This window comes from Lagopus muta, chromosome 13 (assembly GCF_023343835.1).
Source record: "Lagopus muta isolate bLagMut1 chromosome 13, bLagMut1 primary, whole genome shotgun sequence".
NCBI classification, from domain to species: Eukaryota; Metazoa; Chordata; class Aves; order Galliformes; family Phasianidae; genus Lagopus; species Lagopus muta.
This window is the reverse complement of record NC_064445.1, coordinates 14,189,627-14,215,637: the sequence shown is the minus strand read 5'-3', so window position 1 is coordinate 14,215,637 and position 26,011 is coordinate 14,189,627. Positions and strand designations below refer to the sequence as shown.

Here is a 26,011-nt window from a genome sequence, read left to right as displayed (position 1 = left end):
AGACATGAAACAGTTTAGAGGGCATTATATAACAAATGTTGGCAAGAGTTGGCTTTTTAACAGCAGTGGCTTCAGGAATTGGGCAGGAACCCATCAGCTAGCAGGTGCTGAGATGAGAATAAATTGCTTATCTGTCCCCGCTGCTCAATCTCAGGAGAGATGCTGTATCATGTCATTCAACTTGCTGATCTCTTCAGACAGATTTTTCCAGTGAAAAAAATGCAGTGCCAAAAGTACTGGCTTACTAATAGGAAAACATAGCTTCTCTGAATTGACATTTCTATATGCTGAGCACATAGGGATCCCCTTGGGAAGTCACAAGTAGCGACTGTTTTCTAATTAATTAATCCACACATCTCTTCTTTCAGCTACATCTGTATACATCAGTACTGACATCAAGTTGTCTGTTAACTTCATCAGAAGTATTTCCTTTCCCTGAATTTCCCAGGGGTGTATCAGTACCTGCTTCCCTAAATAAAAGTGGCAGGCACATGCAAAGTGGGGATCAACTGACTCTCCCATTCAGCATATCTACCGTGCAGACAAGAGTTCAAAATGGTTATTAAAAGGTCAGAGAACCTTCCAATTGACAAGGCACCAAGTTGAGGTGACACTCATCCAAAAGTGCTAATAGAAATGGGGACCAAAATTGGAAAACCTGCAGGAGACATTTTGACAAGCTCAACCAAATAAGGAATCCCGGAGGACTAACATAAAACTGTGTTTTAAAATGACCTAAAAACAAACAAACATAAGAAAATATTTACAGACTATTTTTCAGGAATATTTTGAGCATTATTTTCATGGTTCAGAACATAGAGAAGTCAGGCTACTTCAATATCTCAAGCAGATGATACGGTTCCAAGAAAGCACAAGCCTCTCTTTTTTTGCTGCCTCCTGCTCTTTGCAAACTAGGTCTTTGCTTTCTTAGTAGAAGAAAAACCCTGTTAGAGGGATCGCATTTAATGAAAAGGGGCCGAAATGGAATTCTGACAGCATCAGATGTCAGGAGTTGATGCCACTCCTTATATATTATTGTATTCAGAAAATCCTACAAGTACTCAGCCAGAGAAAATTCCCTGACTTAAAATCAATACTACACTAAAGTCCTTTATCCTGCCAGTAATTGCTGTTTGCATGCAAAGCTGATGCATACACCTTCACTGGGAGGAAAATTAGTTAAGAGTTTCCCTATATTGGCAGAAAAAGAATGAACTCAAGTATGTGTTGCTAACACTTTTTTCAGGGATGGATTGTGAGGAAAGGGTAATGGTTGCATATCTTGCCGTGAAAGCCATGCAGAACAGCACGTTTCGTTTCTTCAGTGAACTGCAGATCTCCAGATTGCAACTGCCTGCATAAATCACGTCAGCCCATTCTGCTGTGTTCACATGTAATTCCTTATGTATGTGCCCAAAACATGCAGTTCTTGCATGCTGTAGAGGGATGCCCCATTACCTTAAGGTACACAGGGAGGCATCAAGCTAGCGATCAGAATGGAAACCACAAATACCTACATAAAGACAAGTTCTTCTAACAAAATCTGATTGAAATGAAGAGATGAACATTTTAATGCTTCTCTGAGCTGCCCAGACTGTGTGAATTTAGAAAAACTGGTCAGGAAGTACAGCTATCACTAAGGTCACTGGTGTGAGGACAGGTGTCTTTTCTGAAAATAGCTAAACTATCCACATTTCAAGTTCTTGCTTCATAGACATCTCATTTCAATCTCATTCGGATTGGATGGAGCCCTGGGCAGCCTGGTTTAGTATTAAACGTGGAGGTTGGTGGCCCTGCATGTGGCAGGGGGGTTGGAGATTCATGATCCTTGAGGTCCCTTCCAACCCTGGCCATTCTGTGAATCTGTGATTCATTTTTTCCTATTAACAGGCACTGAGCCCTGTGGCACACTGGTGAGGCTACATGTATGCACCACACTCCCTGCAAAAAATCTAAATCCCACGTTGCTGCAAACACTGATTTACTAAGTAGGTTCACGGGTCAGTACAGGAAACTGCCCGAAACATCAGCTGCAGAACATCCAGAGAAGTTTGTTCTGTTTTTGTTCTGACAAAATGACCAAATTTCAAGGAGCAGAATTGCAGCATTTTTTCAGAAAGATCCACTGTTACTAATTGGTAATGGACAAAAGATGAGGTGCCATACCACAGGCTCCTGTTGTAGAAGGGCCATCCTCGATAGCCTGTGCAAAGGGGGTCGACTCCATTCCCCTCAGATCCACTTGTTCTTTCTGTAGGAATACTATTCCTGTGTGGCAGTGCTCAGGCCAGAAGGCAACAGCTCCTCCCCACCCTGCAGATTGACTTTGGTTTAAAAGAAAGACAGCAAAAAGAAAAGACACCAAATTCTACAGATCACATCTATCCCAAAACTTCATAGGATGCTTGCACACACTATAGAAATTGCAATCTATTCTCCATAGCATTTTCACCTGCGCTGCACTGATTGTTGGCTTTGCAGTTGGCTATATGGTGGGGGGCATTTGATCACCTCAGGCTGGAAGATCGAATTTCTCTTTTGTTCCTCTGTGGCTGCAGGGCTGTATTAAGCTGTATTTTTTAGTCAGCCTTTCCACAGCTTCTGCAGAAGTATGTAATTTCCACCAGCACCTTTAATGCCAATGTTGTTTAATCCATTCCCGAATCACAATGAAAAGGAGTTTAGAAGCAAATGAAAGGCACCTGGATGAATAAGGAAATGGAATATCACTATGTCAAAGCCTGAATTAGTCACTGTGCCTGCATGCGTGTTGTTTATTATAGTTCTGACTATTAAAAATATGCCAGAGCACCGCACTGGTGGAATCAGAGCTTGTGGACTTCGTGAGCTCTCTCAGTGAATCAAAATCAGACAATCTCCTCTGCTAAATAACTCTGTGCTGATGTGCTCTGAAAATGCAGAGACTCAGCTCCTCACTCTGCTTGCTTATCACCTAAAGTGGGCTGGTATGGAAAGAACATTTTGGCTTTGAATCTAAATGCAAAGGCAATAGACAAACATCCAAGAAAAAGCCAGTGCTTCATGGGAAAGCAATCAGGTCGGTGGTTTCTCAGGCTCACTAAAGGACCACTGGCATTCAGTTTTTGGGAAGAGCTGGTTTGTTTGCTTTTCTCTATTTGACAGAATAAGAGCAGATGCTTTCATGTTATGCTCAGGTGTTCAAATAGATGACCTCTCTCTGCTCAAGGGGGTGCCTTTCAGCCACTAGAAACACTCTAGAATTTGAGAAGTTACAGAGGGAAACTTGGGATTTGAATCCAGCTCATCTAAACACCCACCATCACACCTTTTTCCAGAGCAGTATGGCTCTGGGACTCTGTAGGGTTCTGAAAGCTCTCATCTTGATCTAATTTGGCACACACATCAGTTAGAAATAACTCCTGGGATGTCAGTAGTAGTTACTTGTAGCCGTGTCCATTATATTACGAACACCGTGTGTCCAAAACAAGTATGAAACACTTCCAGAAACCATTCTTCTCTCTGTTGGAACAAGATGGCATTTCAGACTCACTCAGAACTGCCTGCTGCACAGGACTGTAAAGAATCAGTTCCCTAAGGGGAAAAGCATTCAACTTTCTGCAGTTACCAGCTCAAGAAAACAAGAGATTCTGGCAATTAAGTGTTTCAGGAACAACTGAAGGTATTGAACTCTTCCCATGAATCATAGAGTCATTTGAATTGGAAGGGCCTTTAAAAGCCATTTAGTCCAACTCCTCTGTAACGAGCAGGGACACCCACAGCTCCATCAGGCACTCAGAGCCTGGTCCAGCCTGACCTTGAGTGTCTCCAGAGATGAGGCACCCATCACCTCTCTGGGCAACCTGTGCCAGTGCCTCACCACTGTTGTAAAAAACTTCCATACAACCAAACTAAATCTCTTCCCTTTTAGTTTGAAACCATTTCCCCTTGTCCTGTCATAGCAGGTCTTGTTAAAGAGTCTGTCCCCTTCCTTCTTACAGCCTCCGTTTAGATTCTGATAGGCCACCTTCTGGTCCCCACAGAGCCTTCACCTCACCAGGCTGAACTGCCCCATCTCTCTCAGCCTACCAAAGAAGACCCACAGTGTTTGATTTGGACATATTCCTCTTCCAAGTCCCATAAAAACCATCAAGAACGGTACCAACAGATGATGTCCAAAGCCGCCTTTGTGAATTGTTACCCCGTTCTGCTTTGCCATCAGTCTAAAGTCTGAAGCATGCAAAAAGTAGAGACAGAGACTATGGCACAGAAAAGGATGAAGTAAGTGGGGAGTTAAACAGGATATGTTATTCCTATTTCCCATGTTGTACTGTATTTTATTTAATTTTAAATAAAGGATGGGAGACAACAAAGCTGAATAGAGCAAGAAGAAAAGACAAAGCTTGTTATCTACCTAGCAGAGGTTACTAGACTAGAGATGTTTCTGAGAGAAATGGGGAACCTGCTCTTGACCTTGTTCTAATGGGACAGCCTCACAGCTCTACCCTGTCCTTGCCACATTAACTCTGGATATCTTTCATCCAAGTCAATTATTTGGAACAAGTACCAGTCTCAGTTCTTCCCCAACATGAATTCTAGCTTTTCTTCACATCTTGTCAGCTCTCACACTGACTCCTCTCAGCCCCCATCTCCTGCTGCAGCAGGAGACCCTTCTCTATGCAGCACTGCCTATGCCAGGAGAGCAGACAAGAGCTGCAGCCATTTTCAGGACATGGGCTGCAAGGCAGGCAGAGAAGGGCACGTGGAGCCAGGAAACCCTTAGCTGGTGTGCTGAGTGAGCACTAAGCCTTGCTGACAAGTTCACATTCCCAAGTGGACATTTGCTTTTATTTTTAATTACTCTTGAATTTCCCATGGCTTGTGTGGAAAGGAGTTAATGGCAGCTGTTTAATTAATTAATTAATACTCCAAGGAAGAAGTCCTGCCATGCTCTGAACTGCATTTAGATATGTTGACTGTGCTCCAGTCAGGCAGTGAATCCAAGCAAGATCCTCAGGCTGTGAACTTCACACAGGATGCTTCAAACCAATACATACAACTGAGCTCAGGACAGTAGCTGTGGTTATGGCTATGGGTAGCTGCTTACTGCACATTTCCTTACATGTGCCAGGCAGATCAGTGCCTACAGCTATACTTTTGACAATGCTGATTTAAACCCACGCTATGGATTTCAGGGACCTCTAATGCCCTTAGAAAGAAGAGAAGCTCCTGAGGCCTCCCCTGAAATAATCTTTACCAAAGTTATGTCAGAGCATGCACATACACTCATGAATCTATCTAATAACTACTTCTGCACTGTGCACTGTATTCAGAAAACTCTGAGGAATGCAAGTAGCAGCAGCACTGAATAACAAATATGGATGGTAGCTCTGCAGCAGCTCTTCTTGTTAGCTGTCAGGAAGCTGGAGTGGCAGGTGAGCCTGCAACAAAATGAAGGGTAATGCTCTCCAAAGGGAGCGTTCTCCATCCTGTTACTGCAGCATGGTTTTCAACTTCTTTTTTCTTTTACTGCAGTGACACAATACCTCTATGAAGTGCTGCTTTACTTAATTAAGTCAAAAGTGAGACAACAATGCATATTAATGAGCATCCTAATGAGCATTAATTTTTGATGCTCCTCATTAACAAGCATTATAAATTACAACAAATTTCTGTTTGACTGAATGTCAAAATTTGGACGAGAGGTGGCTTAAAATTGTAAATCTGAATGCTTCCCTGGGGGATTAGAAGGCTACACATAAAGAGCTTGGAACGTCAAACAGGAAATATAAATGCTGCAACAGGCTATCTTCCACTGCCCTTCTACACATGTCTAGTGAAACAGCACTCGTGTCTTTCAAATAGAGGCAATTTAGATTCAGAGAATGAAAAAAAGTAGCACCTAGCTCTTAAATGGTAAAAGCGGATTACTCTGCTGGCACTGAAAGCAACAGACGTCTTGTTATTGAAAGCTGTGCATAAGCAGAGGTGCACTCACCCCTCTGAACTGCATTAGTGCAATCAAACATTCGAGCTCACAGTGCAAGGTATAAAGCATAAACAAGTATCTTTAAAAGATGAACACTTTAAAGAAAAAGAAAAATAAAGAACTCGAGAGCACACAACACAGTGACAAGACGACTTCTTGGCGAACAAACATATGTATATAATCCATGCAGCTATTGTTACCAGGGGTTTCTAACAACTCGAGCAACATGGTTTTGTCACCTAGCAGCTCTTCCAAAATACACTCCCAGTGCCTCTGAGTCACTGCTGCATTTTGCTCCTTTACAGATAATCAAAGTAGCTCTTGCTTTTAGGCATTTCTACCTTGCTTTTGCGTTCCAGTTCTATCACAATCAAGCACTACTTGAAGGTGATAAACATTACATATCAAGGCAGTCTCATTTGTGCTTCTCATGCCTTGTTGTTTCAGAAGGAACAAACTCATAGCGTAAGACCTGCAGTAGTAAACAAATACAGATAACAAATCAAGTGAGGAGAGGTAAAGTTGCAGAAAGAATAGAGTCTGGCCTGCTGTGATTTCACCAGAAGCTCCAAAAGTTTCCTACTACGCTTCACCATACCCATCTAACTCCTCCAGGCATGAGATTCCCATTCAAAACCGTACTAAAATGAGAATAAGATTGTACTTGTGACATAATTAATGTAACCAAAACTGAGGTGAAAGAGGAATAAAATCAGTTTCATTAAAAGCTCAGCTTCCTGAAATTCTTTTGCAGAGTACTCAAAAATAGTTTGTTTTGAGGAGATTTTAAAGTTTTTTAGTATTTCCTCTAAATATCATTAAAATCACAGTAGTGACATTTCACTTTATCAAAATATGGTATTTCTTAAGGGGCAAGAAAATAATGTTCATATATGCCCCCCCTCCAAAATAACACATTATTCAATAAACTGCTTTCCCTGACCAAGACACTGATCAGTCCATCATAGATTGACCTCGTAGCAATTAAAGCACCAAGGATGGGTTTCCCTTTTCCTGAAGCAGACAGCTGAAACAGGACTCATAAACTATACCCCACAAGTGCCTATCCATTGAATCCAGAGAGACTAGGGGGCCCCATCTGTATTAAACAGGTAAAGATGTAAAACAAATCCCACCAGTAGCATAGAAGTGATTGTTCTCCATAAAGGAAATGCAGCCAGATTTTTAGTGCTATCTTATACGCCTGTAAAGCTGAACTCAGAAAGTCGGTACATAGGAGCTCTAGCCAAACAGGTGACAAACATATATTTCACATGATGTGTGAAAATGAAAAACATTTGGGAAGTGCCTGTGAGGCACCATCTGCAGCCATTACACTGAGCTGGAATAACCACTGATACTCTTGATTACCCAAGTAAGCCAAGGTGTGCCCACCTGTGCTTGGTGTCCATGCCCAGCAGGGCTGCAGGGCCCTGCAAGGGAAGACTGGGGCTGCCACAGACCCATCCCAGCTGTCCCAGGTGATTCCAGCTGCCCCACTGCAGGGCATGGCTGTACCCATCAGGTTTTAATTGGCAGTAAACTAGTTCTCCCCAGGTCAAAACTGTCTTGCTCATGACAGTAACTGCCATGTAATACCCCCATCTATCTGTACTGTCCAGCTTTTTATGTTATTTTCTCCCTGTCTGTTGAGGAAGGGAGCAAGCAGCTGGGTGCCTTCTGCCAGCCAGCCACAGCCAACCCACCACACCACAGCATGCAGGGTTCTGCAAAACTCTGCTTCCTGCTCCTTGGTGTTACAGCTGCTGCTGACACTCCACAACAGCGTTCCCCTCATTACTTAATTTAATAGGTATTCCTCTGCCCATGCTTAGTTGAACAGACTCCCTGTACTGCTCTCACCACTGCTAATAAATTAGAAGATGGGCATTAAAGAAAACATCCACTACTGTCCTCTTTCTTCAACAGCCACTCCTGAATTGCCAACTGGTTTTCTCTGTGATTGCTGACACTTTAAACAGCACAACTATTTCTAACACTCACACTAAACCAACCTGGATGTTTTATACCTGCTGAGCATCCTGTGGTCCCATTTTTCCAGCTGGGGAGGTGAAAACAATGTTGGCATTTTCAAGTGATCCATCACAAATTTTCATTTCTATTTTCAGCTTGCTTTCTATTGGTATGGCTTTGATTTCTACTTTGATGCTGTTTCCAATAATCAAAATAAGAAATACAGCCTTTTACTGACATCTTTCAAAACCATCTTCAAATTATGCTGTTTCAGCATCACAGCAGGAAAATTCAGAGAGACCTTCTGTTAGTATTTACACTGCAGGCTCTAAGTTTAAAAAATGGATTATTTTACAACCTTTGTTTGGGTCAGGAATATAATCTGTAATTGGCAAATAATGACATGCTTATTTTTTTGTCAAAGTGAACGATAACTGGCAAATGGATTTTCAAAATATCTTCCATCAGAGTACTATTATGGGGGGTTAACTATTTTTCTTTTTGAATCGGTCAAACTGTCCAAAAGGGTTTCTCATTTTTGGATGGATGAAACCAGAATTGGTGTACCCCCCAGCAGATGGCTATTTTATCTGCTCAAGGTGTGATTCACCATCTGTGAAAGAAATAAGAAAGTTTGGGAAAGGGGAATGAGGATTCTCCAACAGGAGCAAAGTCTCTTCAGGATCCCAGGAAATTTCCCAAACCACCCAGCAAACATCAAAGTAGCACTTGTGCTTATTCCTTGGAAGTAACATTAAACACCTCTGTAAGAAAACAGACATATTTTGTCTTGCTCAATGGATTTGTGCTATTTGGCATAGCTCAGAAAACTTCAGAAACCTCTGTCAACACAGGCAGGAATCCATCTCTGACACACTGAAATTCATCAGCTGATATATTTCAGGAACAGCGGACTACTCAGTGAATAAGGAGTTGATTGAATGGTCACAGAGTGTTGTGGTCAAAATCTCTACGTCCAGGTGGAGGCTGGAAATGAGTGGGCTCTGTCTTGGGACTAGTACTTCTCAACATCTTTATCAAAGACCTGTACAGTAAGACTGAGCTTGCCCTCCGCTGATGACAAAAGGCTGAGAAGGAAGGCCAGGTTGCATGGGGCCCTGGGCAGCCTGATCTACTGGGTGGTGACCTTGTCCATGGCTAGGATTTTGAACTAGATGATCATTAAGGTCCCTTCCAACTCCGGCTATTTTATAATTCTAAGAGAGCACTGGCAGTGCCAGCATCCCCTCTTTCCTTGCACTCCAGCATAAATTGCTGTCAATCACAGCATACCAAAGCTTGGGCATCCTGCCCAGGACTAAAGGGGGCTGGCTGACCCACTGGGCAACCATGGCCTTTCCCCAGAGGAGCAACCATGCAGTGTGATGTGGGGACAGGGTGATGCAGGAGCTGTGAAGAGGAAGGGAAATGACAGGAATTACCACCTGCCTTACGAGAAAGACAGCCTGCTCCCCTCTGCCAGTCCATAGCAGTGGCAGCATCTACAAAGTTACTGTCAGCCTGATATTTGAAAGCCCTACTGCCCTTTTGCCTGGTGCAGGCAGCAGGAATAATCCTCATCCTGCCTTGCCTCAAATTCAGCAGAGCCCCACAGCAGCAAGCAGTAACCTTGCATGGCACCGTATGTCTGAAATTAGCTTTTGATACTCAGAAACAAAGGGCTCAGTCGTGCACTCCAAGTGCATACCCCTCAAAACTTGCCAGCAGGCTGCAAGGGCCAGGGGAATGGGACCAGAATCAAAACTTGCTGCTGTTTTCACCTCACCCCACTTAAACACATTTATGGTCAGTAGCAGAGGTTTACTCTCACTATAGTCACTGGGAAGATACAAATAAACTTTAATGAATATTGCCACGGCCCAGGTCAATAGATAAATGATTCTGTTATTTAACATAGCTCTCAGAGCTATATCTAGAAGTGGAAACCGACATTTTATACCTCCTTGTTCACAAACAAATGTTACAATGAAATTTAGCTTGCTATTGGCTGCATTTTGTGAGTTAAAGGGATAAACCCCATTAATTCTCTGCTGATAAAATGTTATTGAACTCACTGTAATGTCTATTTTTCCTTTGCCAAAATCCCTGATTCCTTTTTATCCTTGCTACTTCCTCAGTGCTATTCCCTTACTGTAGGCTACATAAAATCAAAGCCGACTATCCAGGCAGCAGAATATTTCCTTTATTGAAAAATCTCCCTTATTTTCAGTTTATAAACTGTCAGCCTGCAAGGGACAACTGCTCACAGCCCATTCCACACAATAACCATTCTTTGCAGGGCATGGCAGGTTGCAAGAAATGCCCCCTCAATCTTACATCCTTCCCACGGCTTCCAGACAGTAAAATTACTCTAAAGAAATACTAGGCTTTCTAGATCAAATGATTTCACATGAACAGTTTTACACAAAACCATCTTCTAAGCTAAAAAATATATATATTTTAAATATTATAATATTCTGCTTTAAGACATGAGACCAAATGGTTGGGCTAGTAGATGAGACCACTGGGAACCAACCCAAAATTGATGTATCTGATTTCACTTGCCAAGCTGAATGACAAGCTGAGAATTGAGCCAACCAATTTCAATTTGAAAATAGCTGCCATTCCCTCATCTCATGATGTAGAGCAGAATTAAGAAAAAGCAGCACCCATCCTTCCTGAGAGACAATGCTGTTAAAGCCACCCACCCCACTTACAGAGATCTTCAAAACAGCATGGTGTAAAAGCTGACCTCTGCCTGGAGAGCATGAGCCTGTGCTGGTAGAAAAGAATGCAGTTCACAACTCCAACAACAGGACACCGAATGGAAAATATTTGTTAAGAGTGAGGAACTAATGTAAGGAGAAGATGGTAGGACAGCCAAGGTGGAAAGGAGGAACTTGAACAATTTTGCAAGAACTGAGTGCTTTTCTTTATTTAATATATTTATTCACGAGTCAGGATACTATTAAGAGTGTGCTAATGAAAAATCATTAGCTGATGATGTCAGGTTAGGAGATCTGATCAATACAAAGGAGGAATGGAACATCACACAGGAAGAGCTACAAGATCAAAGCTGAATTTAAGAACAACAAAGATTTTGATTAAAGTAGAAAATTAACATCAAGAGAGGTTTAAGAAAGAGAAAAGCTTGGGTGTGTGACTACAGAAACAGCCAGCACGGTGCGAGCATGGCTCCACCAGCCAGCTCAGCAGGGACACAGATATACTAACGAAACTCTCCAAGCACAGGAGAGAACGCAAAGCTGAGAATAACACTGCTTAACTTTAAACTGGTCATTAAAGGAAGTCTCTTGTGGCTAAGAGCTACTTTTGCCCCCAGAATAAATGGGTACATAAAGAAAACTCTAGAAAAGTCTTCATAATAATGGCAACAGCAAGAAGGAAAGTATCCTAAGACTGAGTTTAACATACTTGTGAATGGGATTATTTCATCTGACACGAAATGAATGATAATTTCCTGCTCTGGCCAGCAGGTGGGCAGTGCTCTGGGAAGCACTTCCCAGCCCAGAGCTCCTGTGCTCCAGTGGCAGGAGTCACCTTGAGTTGGATGATGCTGCACGATAAGGGCCCAAGGGAATTCATCATATTTAATATTAAAGACTTTACTTTGACACAATTTCAATTGACTGCAACAAATCAAAGCAAACTCTGCAATAAATGTCTTCATAATGCCTTTGCTGTAGCTGTACTCTGAAAGTCCAAAATCAATAAAAACAAAATGGTGACATATGTTTGTATTATTTGAAAAACTAAATGCGTGCAAGGGGATCTGTCACTGCAGGATTAATAGAGTACAAGATGTTCTGTTTGTTGGGCAGCTGATTGTCTGTCTCATAATATGAATTTTGAAAAAGCTAGGGATTTCTGCTAGTGCATTTGCAGGTTTATGCTGAATTTCACATTAACAATAAATCATCCTGTATGTATAGCTCTCTTTTTCAATTTACTGCTACATAACTTCATCAGTTCACACAGGGAATAGGGCCATGCGCATAATGAGTAAAAATCTGATAATAAAATATTAAGTAAGACAACGAAACAAAAACATTTGAAATATTAATACCAAGGCTCTAAAATACCCCTCATTGCCATTCAGCACACATTTGGTGTGCACATACCTCTTACATGTTGGTGGAATGACTGGGAGAATGCCAGGTAACATGCTCTAATGACTGCAAAGCAATGTACTCAGAATTAAGAAATCCATTTAACAATGATGTAAATAAAAATAAGATGCATTCTGTTGTGAGTTGAAAGACAGTATTTTTGTTCTAGTTTGTTCAGCTCCCTCTGAGGAAGTAATTTTTCACTAGGTTAGTACCCTTCAAAACTGAACTCAAATTTATTTGTGAAGTCTGATCCTTGGCTGTCTACATGGCTGTTCTGCTGGGCTGTTACAGAAAGGTCCTTGTGGTGCCGGACACTTGCATAGCCAGCATTAAGCCTGTACTTAAGCATTGCCTTGACTTCAGGCACTTCTTTTCAGAAGGCATAGAAATGTATGCTTAATTTTAAAATTAAGCATATCAGCATATGCTGATACGTGTTTGACAGTTAAAGGAACTTTCTGCATATATCTATGCAGAGTCTGCAGAAATAAGGGCATGTACTTTTGTCCTAGCTTTTTGGGGACCTTCTGCAGGTTCAGATACTGAAGAACAGGAATTAATCCAGTCTAAGATACATTTTTTACATGCATCTACATTCAAAACCCGTAGGCGAGACCTTTTCAAGACTGAGTGTTTTCATGATTCCACAAAATGCAGCTCTCCCATCCCATGTGTCATGCAAATAGGCTCATGAATCCAGTAATTCTCCTCAACTAACCAGGATCGTAGTTACTTAACTGATGTGAAAAGACAAAGGAAAATATACTGCTCGCTCAACGTGTGCAAAATTTATGGTAACATAATATGTTTAACAATTTTATCCAAGTTTCAACCTAGGACAAAACAAATATGTTCACATAATCCCAAGCCATATTATAGCGGTTGCAATGCAGTAAGCAATGTAAAATTTTAATTCATCATTAAGTACACAGTACACATACAGGTTTTGTTTTTAAATAACAATATGCAAAACTTTCAGAGTCATTAACAATTTAATAAGCTGTTTAAACAAGAGAACACTTTGAAATGCTTGATCTGACTGTGTCTATGCTTTCCACGCATCGTGCAATAATTTATTATCATTTTCACAAATTGCTTGTCAGCTGGAAAAAAAAAAAAACAGAACTGTTCTGCAATTATCTCCATTCCAGAAAGTCTCTATATAAACTTTATATCAATGCATACAGTAAGTATATGGATACAGATCAAATATGTTTTCCATTAACAAAATGTTAATTGCCCTTTCCATGTCATTAAGACTTGCTGATTACCCAAGGAAATTCTACTGCAAGATCACAGAATACCCCGTATCCTACTGCCAGGTCTTAAGGCAGCAGTATCTACATGTTCTAGGCAGTAACACACAGAGTCAACAGCTGTAATGACTAAGTAGAACAAACTAGGCTTGGCAGCATAAAGTCAGCTGCAGGACACTGCTCATGCTTCTCAATGTTTTGAAAAGATCATTTTATATCTTCACCTGCAAATGAGGAACTGCCTACCTCCAATTTGGGTAGGGAAGGAGGATAAATCGTAACGTGGTTGATCTTCAGCATTTTGATACTCCCTTGAGATGGAGTTGCATTAGCATAACATAAACTCACTATATGTGTGTCTTGAAAAAGGGATTCATGAGCAGAACTAATAAAACAATTCCCTTCCCTCTAGAAGACCGAGATTAAATGGTGTGCTATGAATCAGGGCTCTGCTACTCTCTAATTCTGCCTAAACTCAGTCACAATTTGAGGTGAAGTCTGTGACCCGTGCTCAGAAAAAAAAAAGGAAAAAAAACTACAGAAAACAACAGTTTGCATGATTACTATGACTAAAGAAATACAGGGCTAAAATTTGATACTTGCTCTAGCTTATATCAGGGCATTGCCACGATGTAAAGCCAAATCTCTTAACTCTGGGATTCTGAGCGTCAATTTGACCAACGCCAGAACTAGCTCCTTCCACATCTACCTTTATTACCAGAGCATAACTTTCCTTGAAGCTTGCCTCTGGCCTCCACTTCTACAAGTAGCCCTTTCACAGCTTTCTGTTATGCCAAATACTATTTAGTCAATAGAGGGCAAGTCTTCCAGCATTTTGAAGTTTAATACCAATGTCCAAGTCCTTCTTCCAAGACCAGCTGACAAGTAGTCATCACCATTTTACACTGAGACTTGCATTCTGTTTTTCTTGCATTTTCAATTAATCACTGACACACTGTTAAGAAGAAAGAGAGCAAATCTAACATTTGACCCCATCTATTTCAATATCCAACCTGCACATTGCTTTGTTTTACATTACTGAAGTATGAGAATGCACATAATTGACCTGCCACAGCAAAGAAATCTGCTGAGAGTTTGAACTTGTGTTTTGAAAATGCAGGTTAAGGAAGAGCCTACACATCTCCAAGCCTGTACCACTGAAAGCGTGATTCTTGTGGTTTGGGATAGATTTGCAAGATGGCTTTGACATTCTGTAAATACCCCCAGCCATGCACTGAGAATTATTCCATGCATTTCACATCCAAGATCCTACAGCTTTCCAACATGAAGAGCATGTACTATTGCATATTAAGTTGAAATAATAGGGCTCTGAACTCCCATTGCCTGCCATTTCAATTGCAGAATTACTACAGAATGAAAACCTTTACAAATCAAAAAAGTTCAGTCCTAACTAGGACAGCCTATTAAAATAGGGTGACATCTACTAGCAAAATTAAACAAAGAAAAGGAAAGTAGCTCTTCTAATAGAAACAAGGAAGTGAATATGGTTAATGTTATTACCAGCAATGAAAAATCATAGAATCACAGAATGGCCTAGCTGAAAACAACATCAAAGATCATCTACCACTAGACCAGGCTGCCCAGAGCCACATCCAGCCTGGCCTTGAATGCCTCCAGGGATGGGGCATCCACAACTTTCTTGGGCAACCTATTCTAATGCATCATCACCCTCTTATGAAAAACTTCCTCCTAATATCTAACCCAAAAATTGTGGTAAAAAGATTTGTAGGCATGATAAGTGAAGAGCTTGGAAAAGAAACATTGGTAGAAACAAAGGTAGAAAGATGTCCACCAATAGAACAAACAAAGTACACCACTTGTAGTGCACATCCTTTAGGTTTCAATACACACTCTGGACTCAACAGTAAATTACCATTATGTCATGGACAAACTGCACATAGAGTCCTGGTAAGAAATGTACAGCAGATGAAAATAAAATAATAGACTATCTGTCATTAAGGCTTCCAGCATTCACAAATGAGGATCAACTTCATATGAAGCACTGATGAAAAACAGTTGCCTTAGAAGAACTAAGGTCTTACTCAGATTGTAAGAAATAATATTTATTTCAGTTGCTTTGGGAAGATCTCTAAAGACAATGTGGTTACAGAAATGTTAGTTCTTAGTTAACACTGTATGTTTTTGCTCTCATTTCATCATAGTTGATTCATAGCCTCTCTGGCCATTACAGGTCTGTTTTTCACTACACAGTGTACCATAATCTCTCATTAATACCAGTGAGATGCACTGAAGCTTCAAAAAGCATTCTGCATTTGGCAGGTGTAGGAAAACTTGGCAAAATGAGCACTGAAGGAATAGTCTTTCAAATAAGGCCTGCAGCACTCCACACTGTAGTTGCTTGTGACGTGCTGCTCGTATGGCTTGCTGAATCCTAACCATAAACTTCATTAAATATGATTCCCTACAGAGAAGAATAAGCATGCATCTTACCTACATACATTATAATTTTGAGGCCAGCTGAGGATTTACGAGAGACAACTCCAGCTGGGTTGGGAAGGTAAAGCAAAATGAAGAGAGACAGAAGCAAAGTACTGCATTGCTAATGCAGTGGCATCCTCTGAACAGATCAAAATGAGCTTGAAAAACAAATGCAAATCTGAAAGCACAGAGTAAAGCTCTAGATCTTGGCCCTTACATATGAGTTACATCATATGAGGGAAGTAAAATATCATCTTGACCTACATTGCTTGCCATGCCATTCATTATCATGGTGTTGTAAGACAAGAGCTGGGACAGATTCAGCCCTATGCGTGTTGTCATCCAAATGAGTGAGTACATAAATTCTGATATTCTATCTCCATTTGAACGCTCAAGTGCCACCAAACTGGCACATTTGTGCCTTTCACTTTTTCACCCATATGCACAAGTGGGAATCCTCAGGCACCCACATTTACAAATTAAACAAATATTTTTCTGTAACAAATAATTTCATACTTGGAAATTATGTTAAAGCAAGCTATAAATAAAGCCTACCAGGGCACTACAAATTTACTGCAAAGCAAAAACAACATTAAACTACAAAACAATGAAAAAAATAACATCATTTCCCATATGCTCAATGTATCAACAGATATACAGTCCTTTAGGTAGCAATAGTACTAATGAAAAGTCAGCTGGGACAAATGGCATGTTTCTGTTTACTATTAGCATTATTTAAACTAGATGTAAGGTGTGAATAGGGCTTTAAAAATAAGTAAAAGTGTGACAGATCCCTGCTCTGAAACATATGTGATCTGAAGTAGAAGAATCTGTGGATAACAACTTCCAATTTTTTGCAGTGTGGAAAAACATTACAACAAAAAACACGTTTCAAAGTTTTTGTCTATGAGGGGAAAGTTTAATTCACAATTTCTTCCTTTTATTACAGCACTGGGTTCTGATGAATTCCTGCACTACTACAGCTGAAGCTGCAGACTGGACTATCTCCAATTCTACCACACAAATGGAAAACAAGGAGAAGTGCCATAAAACAGAACAAGCTTCAGATCTCATTTATCAGGTGCCAACAGCACACTATGGATATATTCCTGAGGAGCTCATGTGGTCTGAGCCAGCTTCCAAGTCAAGGCAAGTCTCCTATGGTTAAACTATGGGGCAGTATTTTATTAACCACAAATCAGTTATTGCTGCAAAAAGCATCAAATCCTGCCTACCAATGAGACCTGTTCTGAGCTGATGCATGAGCTGACTGGCTTGAGCCTTCAGGGGGCTGTGGAACAAACCCTCAAGACTGCTGCTTGCTGCCAGCCCATCAGACCAACCCCGCAGGGCCCCTCCATGCCTGCTGCACTCAGGGACAAGAACAGAGCAGGCAGCCCCAGAGCCAAGGGAGCAGGTGGCAGCAGCACAAACCTCAGCAAGCAGCATGTGTTGGAACAATCCTGTTTGTTAAAAACTGAATTGCTCAAATACCTGGTAAGGCTTCACCTGGTGATCCTACCACATCCAAGCTGGTCTTTCCATTTGCTTGTCTGTGTGGTGAGTAGATGACAAAGTCCTGATGAATCACAAACTCTGGACAAAAAAAAAATAGAAAAAAAAGAAAAAAAAAGTAAATACTTTTTAAAATAAAGATGCAGAAGGCTCCAGGGAGACCTCATTCCAATACTTGATGGGAGCATATAAACAGGAGGGGGAATGGCTGCTTATGAGGGTGGACAGTGATAGGACAAGGGGAATGGTTTTAAACACAGGAAGGTTTAGGTTGGATACTAGGAAGAAGTTGTTCACTCAGAGAGTGGTGATGCACTGGAACAGGTTGCCCAAAGAGGCTGTGGATGCCCCATCCCTGGAGGCATTCAAGGCCAGGCTGGATGTGGCTCTGGGCCTGGTCTGGTGGTTGGTGACCCTGCACATAGCAGGAGGGTTGAAACTAGATGAGCATTGTGGTCCTTTTCAACCAAGGCCATTCTATGATTCTATGATTCAAATCTTTGCCTGTCGTGGGAAATATCCAAAGATCTTCCAAATATACACAAATGAGTTCCTGATGCCCCAGGGCATATCAGGATGCAAAGAAAACAAGTTCTGCAGTTTTCTGAGAAGAAGCAAAGGGCATCAAATGCTAGGAAAAAGCATGGTGGAAGTATAGACACAACACATCTTTCTAGATCTGTATGCATAAATATCAGGAAACAAAAGTAGTACACTAAGACTCCTAAACAGAATTCCTCTTCTGTTATAAATTCTTTTTTTTTTTCCCCAATATTTATCCAACTGCAAGCTCTGACAGTACCTTCTAAATGAAGTAAGTTGTTTTAATTATCAAATTTACAAGACCAAACAAACTAGCAAATAAGCTTAATAGCATATTGGCAGTTATTAGGTTGTTGATGAAGAGAATGGATACAGATACAGTGACAGCATTAAACTGAACATCATATCTCATAGAAACGTCTACGAAACAGGTGAACACAAGAACCTAACACTATGTTCCCATGTCAAATTAAAACTTTTTTTTGTTTGTTTCCAAAGATTTGTTATGCAGTATTCTTAGCATGCATCACAAGACCTCCTCCCCCCTTCCACCAGCTCTGCTAGAGCTGAATGAAATAATACCAAGAAAGGAATTTGCCTCAGGTTATTTTATGCAGCCTTTTTGAAGGCTAAGGGCAAAAATACAAGCAGGCCTATGAAGAATTTACAATAAGCTGACTGACACAGTGAAGAAAACTTGGAAGTGTTCATCTAATGAGCAATACATATCACTGCTAAAACCTGAACCATCAGCACCTCTGTTGGGATCTTTTCTCTTCCTAGCCCAGTAACTCTGATGTGCTCAGACTGAAATCTACCTTCTTCCATGCTTTTTATACACTGAAAGTTACTTTATTAACATTAAAAGACTCCTTCCAACAATGGTGGCCACCAAGTCCATTTTCACATGGATTCACAGCTCCTGGATCTGATTTCCCTGGAGCTGAACAGCCCGAAAAGTAGCAGGGATCCCCTGGGCTGGGGCTGTCAATCAATACGGCTCCCATGTCTTACACTAGCAGTTCACACCTATCTAAGAGTCCACCTCACCTACCAACCTGCCCTTCCACCTTGGTTGAAATTCAGTGCACAAAGAAATAATTCACATTTACAGAAGTACAATACATAAAAATTAATTAAAACATTAAATCTTTCTAAAGAAATGTGATGTACACAATTAAACTCAGCATTTAGTATAGGGGAAAAAATCCCTTCAGACAAAGGTCATTGCTGCAGTGATGAACATCCTTCAGGTCTTCTAAACAATGCTATCATTCTTTTGTCCACCTCATTAGTATCCTCCCCCACAGCCTGCATTACCTAGTTCACACTACTAGAAACACTGCTTCCAGCAATGCCTATGTGTGCTGATTTTATTTCTCTCAGCAATTTCCTTACCAGATACCATATGCACGTGTAATGTTATTTCAGCTCAGATTTACACAGCACCTCTGATATTTCCCACATGCAAGTGTACGTCTCTGAATTGGATTTCCGAATATAACAACAGAACATTCCACATATAAAAAAGCTTGTTTATTAGCACCATAAAATTGTCAGTCGTTTATGCCCCACTTGTAAATACCAGGCCACATTAACATAAACTTGCCAAATGCAGAACAGGGGGGAGAGTGGGTGATCTTCCCTGCGATCCTTCAACAGGAGAGCAAAGCATAAATAAAAAGTGAGCGTGGTGGGAAGTGCTACTGTTAGTTCTAGTAATTCTACTCCAGCTCAGAGGAGCAGACTCATGGCCCGGAGGACACGAGCGTGCACAGCCAGCATCCCTTTATTTACTGCCCTGAGTCCCTGCCATGCTCACTAGCTTGACTTTACAGGAGAGCACGTTGGCTCATCTTGTGCAAAGATATACATATTTTAGATGCTGACTACTCTCCTTGTCAGATTTGAGACCTAATCAATCCCTTATGCTATAACCAGGTGTAAGTCATAAAGAGGTTGTTATTAAAAAGTTTTATAGAGTGAGAAGCTTAGGTACTCATGCAGGAGAGAGGTTTTATAAACAGCCCACTGTGCCGTCGTGGTTTCAGGCACTGATGCCAAGACTTCTACCCTCTGGCCAGTTTTAAGCATATTTCGTTATTCTCAATCACTGGTCTTGAATTCTAGAGTTACTTCTGCTGCTGGCTTATAAAAGCCAAATTCTCCATCCACGAAAAGAACCAAATAAGACTTACCAGAACACTTTGGCTTGGAGGCCAGCAGTGACAATCAGTGGCACCATAGCACTGAATTTGACTTTGCACACCTGTTTCGGTGGTAGGAGAGTGAAATGTAGAATGACTACAAAACTTCTACAGACTGTGCTCTGTGTGAAAAATGAGACTGTAGACAGTGAGTTACTCTAAAAATGAAAATCTGAGCAGCAAAAGAATACAAAAAATCAAAAATAAAGTATAGACTTTATGTTACCAAAATGTCAAAGCAGCAACAAACATCCTCGATGAATTCATGAGTGCTTGCGAGCTTATACTTATTTCAGGTTATTTTTCAGTATAGCTTAAATCAATGGAGTATAACTTAACCTTAAACCAGAAAACCAATGCAGATTTATCTATCACTTGCAAAAGAAAAAAAAACAACAACTAAATAAATTCAATAAGTTATTGCAAAGGGAAAGTTAGAGCCACCCTGCCCACACAGGACAGCACTGCTCCCTCAGCTCCTCCTGCTCCCACTGGCTGCTTGTCCCCAGGGACCACCCTGTGTCACTTTCTAAGCAGCAACTGCAGAAGCCTCTGTGTTCAAAACCCGAGGAAATCCCTTAATAAGGGGAATTTATATGTGCATACTGCAGCTGCAGTCCATGTTCAAGCTGCTCACTTACAAATTTCCTGCTACATCCTCCAAATTCCAGCAAGCTATTATCTTAAGCTCTGCACAGCAAGTCCAGCCTTTGGTGGCATCTCACTCTGCTATTTTTGTCCTAGGTGATACTGCCTCCCATGTCATTTATCAAAGTAATCATGACTCAAAGGACCCAGTTCCCACCCACACAAACAGAAAAAAATTTAGAGCAAGACAGGATACCAGGTATCCACAATGCTGTTATTATTATCTTGATAAAATAGCAGGGACACACATTCTGCCTGTCACAATTAAGGTGATAAATGCCTGCTTCTTTGAGGCTTGTTTGAAAGTCAATTATGCAGATTATTTCTAGAATACAGACAGATGGTCTTTTCCCCCATGTGAGACAATCAAGTTGAACTTTGATATGTGCATAAAAATACTGTAATTTGTCAAGCTCCAATGGGGCCATTTTATCACAGATAACCAAAAGACTATATGGATTTTTGTATTTGCCTCTTTTCGATTAACACAGCCTATGTTCCTGTTTATTCCGAATTTTTTTTTTTTAATGGAAGCTTTGCTATGTTTCATCTTGAAGCCAAATATTGATCTTTCAGTCGAGTCTTCAGGTTTTGATTAACGCAAAAGGTTGCCAAGCAAGCAGCTTTTTGTTTGTTTTTTGCTAATTTTTTTTTTATTCACTTGCCACAGTAAATCTTGCTTTTATTGTCCCACCACTGAAAAGAAAAAATGGATTTATTCGAGCACCTAAATAATTTACAATACACAGCTTTTTGGAAAGACTGATGCAATGCTGACCTTTGTTTTCCCCCTTCTCTAGTTGACAATAGGAAATTTTTGATTGACTTGAAAGGAATAGAAAGGAAGAAGATTGATTTTGACATGTTAATGACGGTTTAATGCAACAAAAGCTTCAGAAAATGAGTGTTTAGTAAGGAGTTTTTTTAACAAAGCAAAAACAAGCTGTTGTAAGTACAAAAATTGCCATCAATATTTTTCTCATAATTTTCATTCTCTAACAGGTTGAATTTTGTGCTCCCGTTTAAGAAACAAGTTAAATTTATTTTTGATGCACAAATATTCTGGCTGCCTAAATTCCACTTTATCCATAGTCCATGCTTATCAAATCCACAGTAGACTTGGTATGCCAAAGCACACAGATCCTGGCAAATGCAGGAAAGAATATTCTGAAACAGAGGATGAGGGAGACCAATATCTTGTTTCTTGTAGATGTTTTTTATATCCTTGTGTTAAACAACTTTGGTTCCCACGCAAATGCAACCAAATCAAAGACCTGGCTCCAATCCAACTGAGCCCAGGGAGGGCTTAAGCCTGCTTCCAAAGCAGTGCAAAACCCCATGAAGGTATAAATAATAATAAATATTTGAAGTCCACAGCATGTAGAGTCAATAGTAGATACTGTCTTACCTGTCTGAGGTTTAATGTCAGACAACACAAGATTAATAACACCTGCCTAATCAAGGAGCGTTTCAAGGTCTCCAATGAGAACTGCAACAGAAAGACAAGATATTAATTTAAGGGAACTTTTTGGATAGTAGAAGTCTTCCTTGACACCACTGTCTAGAGCCTATAGTACAAATCACTGCTGGACACAGACATATACAGTTAGATCCAGATGGAGAGTAAGGCAACGGGTATTTTGGCAGAACATTTTACCAACTTTCACTGTAAGATACGTCAGATGGATTATCGTGGTTCATAAGGAGACATGGATATCAATCATCAAAACCCACATTTCAGCAAAATATTCAATACAAGCTTAAAATAACTCTTCTCAATCTATTAGCCAAAGTACTTGCATTACCTACAAGTTTCTGCTTAGCCCCTCACAAAAAACATATACTGACTTCTTAGCAGTGCTTTAAACTCAACCACACACCAGAAAGCTGCTCACACAGTATTAACGCCACCAAATCTGACTCCACAAAGCTTCCAAACTGCACAACACTGCAAAAATCTACCAGTCATTCAGGGCAGAGGCAGCTGCTGCTGAATGTAGCATTCATTTTGCCTTTTTTTTTTTTTTTAAATTTCTCCAGACAAACCAAAAAGAAATGGCTCCATATCAATAAAATGGTATGTCAATTTGGTGATAAATATTCAGCTTTTCTCTTGGGAATTTACTGCTTCATTCTAGTTCTGATGGAACATATTGCCAGCCAGCACTCAGGGGCCCAGTATTTCACGTTATTATACATCTGCCAGATATTCATGTCCACTCTCTCCTCGTGAGAAGAATAATGTGCTGATCTACGTGTGGAAGACAAGAAGGTGTTCAGGAGCAGTCAGCATACATTAACCAAAGAAAAATCATGTTTAAACAACCTGATTGCTTTCTACAGTGGGACAAACAGCCGGGATCAGCGGCACAGCGTCTAGCTGGAGGCCTGCAGCTACTGGTGCTCAGCAGGGGTCGATGCTGGGTCCAGTATTATTTAATTCATTCATCAGTGACTTGAGTAAAGGGATAGAGGGCCTCATCAGCAAGTTTACCACTGCATGAAAAATCCAGGAAAGAGAATAAGGGCACAAAATTCAACTCATACATGAAAAAGTACGTTGCAGCAGCACCATTGTATTTTCCGGGTAGCAAGCATGAGAAACAAAAGGCTGAACATATGCAAACAGAAAGACTATGTAATATGGCAGATGAAAGTTCTTCAAATTATTTTTAAAAGTGCTCTGTAAGTGGGAGAAGATGCGAGAGACAAGGGTTTTCCAAAAAAAAAAAAGAAAAAATTGTTATCACGAAGTGAAGGAATCAAAAAAAATTGTTGAACCTTGCACATTCTTAAAGCTACTCACGCAATTTTCAATTGTGCTTAAGTTTACAAGGACAAATCAGACCTTTGAAACTAACAATTCCATTTTCAAGGGTGTCCATGAAAGACTGAAGCCATATACAAATAAGTTACAGGATACAAAAGAAAGCCACGTAAATAACAACAACAACAAAAAAAACCTCAGGGTGAATGTCAGCAATTGAAAACATACATGCAGCAGCTGCAAAATAAATTACTGTAGTCAAAGTCTCTCCTCAGACTCAAGAGCTCATACGGCAGTCTTTTAAAGGTCAGTAGTGAAGTCAGTCACGTTGGAAAAGTAGTCCAAGAATATGAAATCCAGTGTTCAAATGATTTGTTTGCCCAGGGGTCCTTATTAGAAAGGTAATCTCTTCTCTATCACTGTTTAATAACATATCATTACTTTGTGAAGTGCTTTAAAATACCTGGAGTACAAAAGATGATATTTAAAACAAATTCATTCTATTCTATCCCAAACAATACATAAAAAACTGAAGAGAAAGGATAAAGATGTTAATTTCACTGACAATTTTGTAACACTCCATGAGAGAGAGAGCAAACAGCTATAATTCCAAAATTACATATAACCACAGGCCATTTTGTCATGTGAAAAGTACCAAGAGATGATAATTTCTCCACTGACTTTAATTAAGCTTCATGTAGACTCTCTCACAGACTCTCCTTCCGGTTCTCCTTGTTATTAAAAGAAAAAGTGAAAGTACCTTCCAGGTGAATTTTGATGAGTGCTCGTAGTTCCGCAGTCTTGCAGAATGAAAAGTTTACATGTAAAGTCGAGGTTTTGATGAATGCCAACATGAAAGCCAATTAAACGGGCTGAAAGGAAGACACAATTTCCCATTGTCTAATTGCCTCACAGCACCTTCAAGGTAATAAATTTGTCACATTGAATTATTAATGAGCAACGAACATTTGACTAGTAGCCTTGAATAGAAAATAGATCATTATCAGTTGGCCTTGTTCCTTCCAAACAAAGAATGGCAAGAGGGGCGTTAAGAAAAAGGTGTCAGACAAAGCTCTTCCTCACATCAGCATCTTGCACATAGCGTGCCTTTTGGTGCAACATCCTGCAAAAGTTCCACTGAGGGGGAAAAAATCTAATTCCTAATGCTCTTCAGCCTTCGCAGCCTAACAAAATTCCATCTGGATTTCCCAAAATACTCTACTTCGCTGTCCCTTACATGAAACATATACAAGGCTACGTCAGTGTAGAAGGAGCTAAAAAAAAACAAAGGCCAGCTTTACGATTATGTGGCTCTTTGAGACTCTACCTATCTTCTTTGCAGAGAACTGCACACAGAAATGAGATGGGACAGGTAGAAAAGACCTTTGTAATGGTGGAGGACTCCACTGTATCTTGTTCTTAGAATGAAGTCTAGCCACTTGGTTTGGTGTTAGATCTGCAACTAGATAGGGAATTATGGAATAAAGTTCATTTGCCTATATCTGGGCCATCTCAACAGCAGAGGCTCAGGCTGTACCATGGCTGGGGACATGCAGCTGCCCTGGTGATGGGCATGCTAAGAAAGCCCCAGATATAGGAGCACTGGTACTGGTTCTCCTCTGAGTCTGGATCACACTTTCTCCAAGGGCTGCCACTCCATACAGCACACTTCAGAGTAGCATACCCTACATTTACTACTTTGCCTCCAGAAAGTAATTGCTAGTTGGGGAAGCATTCCTTGCACTTAGAGAGTTCTCGGGTGAAGGAGGAGAAGAGAGAGGCAATCAGTTTGTGTCCTGATTGTAAAACATAACAGGAAGACACAAAGCCTCCCAGCCCAAGCAGACAGAGCACCTGCACGTACCCTGGATGTTCAACTTTGTACATTCAGCAAGCATTTCAGCAAGCATTTTCTGAAATAGTTTTCATTTTTACAGAAAACTTATAATCGTTAATTTGAAGCACAGGGCTCAAGTCCGCAGTGTCAGTAGGACTAGTTCATAACTCCAGGATAGGAAGCCCTTCTCTTTTTCATCTCGAGATGAATAAAATCGGCTTCTTTGATGCCTGACCATTCCAAAACTCAACTATTCCCCCTTCTGCCTCACTTCATACCAGGGTTCCCCAGTGTTATTCAAAAACAAGATTAATACCTGCTTAGTGGCTGTTTCCATGGCCAGGTAATCACAGCCGATGGCTATAAATGCTCACAGAGCCCAGTAGTTTACTGGAGCTTCTCACCTACATTGTAAACAAGCTCTGCTACAGAAATCATACAAGCTGCTCAGAGTTCATATCACTTCTGCCTGAACACAGCACCTGTAGCTTGTGTGTGGAAGAGCAATGGAGAGACCAAATACTCGTCACAGGGCCAGGCACCGAGGCTTGCACGTGCATTGGGCCTAGCTGCATCGTGCACACAGACAAAGCTTCTTCTCCTTAGGTGGAAATGGAAGTGTTGTTAACTCTCTCTTGAATTGCAGCACTTCCAGAGAGTCCTGCTGATTGAGGAGGTGCTCAAAGGGCCTGTTCCAAATGCA

The 26,011-nt window shown here is 40.7% G+C and overlaps 1 long non-coding RNA gene across 1 annotated transcript in view; it reads right to left on the bottom strand.

The window, feature by feature from the left end:
• Positions 1-13,146: 13,146 nt before the first annotated feature.
• LOC125699731 (uncharacterized) overlaps positions 13,147-26,011 on the bottom strand; it is a 35,248-nt gene continuing 22,383 nt past the window's right edge. The window contains exons 2-5 of the long non-coding RNA XR_007379686.1: positions 22,113-22,193; positions 20,048-20,178; positions 17,286-17,387; positions 13,147-14,286 (exon numbers count right to left, since the gene is read on the bottom strand). This is a non-coding gene — a long non-coding RNA (uncharacterized LOC125699731). The remainder of the gene's footprint in view (positions 14,287-17,285; positions 17,388-20,047; positions 20,179-22,112; positions 22,194-26,011) is intronic.